Here is a 2,753-nt window from a genome sequence, read left to right on the forward strand (position 1 = left end):
ATGCGATCCGATTCTGCTGCGGGCCAAAAAAAGGGTCCCGTGCGAATTTGCGGCGGGTGCGGCGGGTGTGGCGGGTGCGGCGGGTGCGGCGAATGGCTGAACTCGAATCGCACAGAGATCGGATGTGATTTGCACTGCAGTGCGGTGCGAATCACATTCGTTCTCATAAACCGCTGCAATGTGAACCCAGCCTTAGTGACACTGGCGACGGGGGGTGATCACGGGGTTAAACCTTTATTGGGGGGGTTAGGGGGGTACATTAGAACTAAAGGGGGCTAACTCTAACTGCCCTAACAGTTATTACAGTCACAAATGACACCAATGCAAAAAAAAAAAAAAAAAAAAAAAAAAATGACATTGGTGTCACTGTGACTGGGGGGCAGGGGTAATTGGGGGGGTGATCGGGGGGTAAAGGGGGGGTGTGAGTGTGCCTGGCATGTTCTACTGTGTGTGGGATGTGTTGGTGCAACTCACTGATCCGCTCTCCTCCGTGTCGGAACGAAAAATACCGACACGGAGGAGAGAATACATCACTTCCTCTCCTGTGTTTACATTACAGGAGAGGAAGTGATGTCACCGGGGATTTCTATTCGTCGGGAGCGATCGCGAGGGGGTGGCCATGAATGAATGGCCGTCCCCTCGTCCGGGATCGCTCCCGAACGAAAACCGACCGCCGCAGGCACCGGGCGGGGGCCCGATCGGGCCCCCGACCCGCGGGAGGCAAATCACGTACATGTACGTGCTTATGCCTGCCCGTGCCATTCTGCCGACGTACATCGGCGTTAGGCGGTCGGCAAGTGGTTAAACAGGTGTTTAAGGTTATCCTGCTCAGCAGGCTCAGGATCTGGCAAGCTACTAGCAGCTTTATGTTTGCAATAGTTGCTATGGGAGATTCTATCCTTCAGGCCTTGCGCCCTTCGCTAAGCATAATGCAAGAAGCTCCTGGTTAGTCGTCCTTTTGTGGTAGCTATTTGGGGATGATTTGGGTAATACATCCAAGAAAATTCTAGTGGAAAAAGTACCCCTTTGCCATTTAAGAACTCCAGACAGTCAGGACGGCCTCTGTCGTCACGTACAAAAGGTAATCCTCAGGGTCAACCCCAGGGACAAAAGAGGTCCTGGGGGAGGAAACCTACAAAATACTGAAGCCTCCTTATGAGGAGGCACCCCCCTCGCTCGCTCGAATAGGGGGAATTCTTCTGCAGTTCTTAAGGATCTGGGGAAGAGTGTTGAGACAGATGGAGGACTTCCTCAATAGCTACAAGGTACAAACTGAAGTTCCGAGAGTTCACGTATCCTCGTTTTCTCAGATCAAACGTTTCTAAGGATCTAGAGAAAAAGAGGTCTTTCTTTCAAGCATTGGTCCATCTTTTGGCAAAAAATGATCATGGTATTTCCTCGCTCACTAGTAATATCTACTAGATGGTGGAAAATCTTAATTTTCAGTGTGTAGCACTGCTTTCGGTCTAGCTACTGCACCTTGAGTGTTTACAAAGTTTCTGGCCCCTCTTTTAGCCAGATTAAGGGCCCAAGGTATAACTATTATGGTTTACCTGGATGATCTGTTCTTGATAGACCAGTCGGTAGCCAAGTATGGTCACCACATTCAACTACCTAGAATATCTAGGTCGGGTTCTCATCTTTAAAACCATGAAGAAGGCTAAAATACTTGTGCCTGATCATAGATACACCCAGAAAAGGGCATTCTTGCCCCAGGCAAGATCAGCACCATAAAAGGAACTGATTCAGGTGGTCGAAGCAAGATGAATTCGGCTTTGCATGAGGTTATTGGGAAAGATGGTGGCTTCATTTGAGGCCGTTCCTTATGCTCAGTTTCATTCGAGACTGCTGCTAAACAGTATCCTATCGGCTTAGAACAAAGGGTTCAAGCTCTAGATTCCCAATGTGTTTGACTCCAAAGCCTACAGCCACATCACCCTGAAAGTGCCCGATCCCATTGGATCTTGGAGGCTAAGCAGGGTCAGGCCTGATTAGTGCCTGGATGGGAGACCGCCTGCAAATACCAGGTGCTGTAGGCTGGATGTGCCGGAGCCTCAGTTTATGGTTAATAACCAAAAATCTGCAAAGGGGAAAATCCTTCCTTCAGTTACCAGGGAAGTGGTAACAACATATGCCAACCTTTTTTGGGTTGGGGAGCAGTCCTGGAAGAGGCAACTGTCCAAGAGAAGAGGCACAGATCAGAAATGGCCTTGCCCATTGACATTATAGAAATTCAGGCAGAGCACTTGGTCCTGAGGGCCTGAATGTTCAGTTTATGGAATTGTCCTGCCAGGATTCAATCCAACAATGCCACAGCAATGGCCTATATTTATCACCAAGGGGGCACAAGAAGTTGTGCAGCCCAGAGAATAGTTAATCATATCCTATCTTGGCCAAAAAACAATGTACTTTACCTGCACAAAGAGTTTGGCGGTAAGGGACTTTTGCGGTACCAAATATTGAAAATAAAGAGAAATATAATGAAAAAATATACAAATTTATTTGACACATACTCCACATATATGTAAAAAGTCCAACACATCATCAATATAGCGATTCCATGAAATCACATGGGACAAATATGCCATTCTATCCCACCCCCCCAGATACAGGTTCGCATATGAGGGCACACATTTCGCCCCCATTGCGACCCCCTGCACCTGGAGGTAGTGGGATCCTTTAAATACAAATATATTATGTGTTAGCATAAAGCTAAGCATTTCAAGAACAAATTCATTATAGCTCCAGGAATC

General features: G+C 47.6%; 1 pseudogene; it reads left to right on the forward strand.

Annotated features, from left to right (window-relative positions):
- Nucleotides 1-1,920: 1,920 nt before the first annotated feature.
- LOC143979337 (5S ribosomal RNA) lies at nucleotides 1,921-2,039 on the forward strand (annotated as a pseudogene).
- Nucleotides 2,040-2,753: the final 714 nt, after the last annotated feature.

Source organism: Lithobates pipiens, unplaced genomic scaffold, assembly GCF_037356315.1.
Source record: "Lithobates pipiens isolate NorthernLeopardFrog02 unplaced genomic scaffold, aLitPip1_a1.2 Scaffold_13, whole genome shotgun sequence".
Taxonomy (NCBI): domain Eukaryota; kingdom Metazoa; phylum Chordata; class Amphibia; order Anura; family Ranidae; genus Lithobates; species Lithobates pipiens.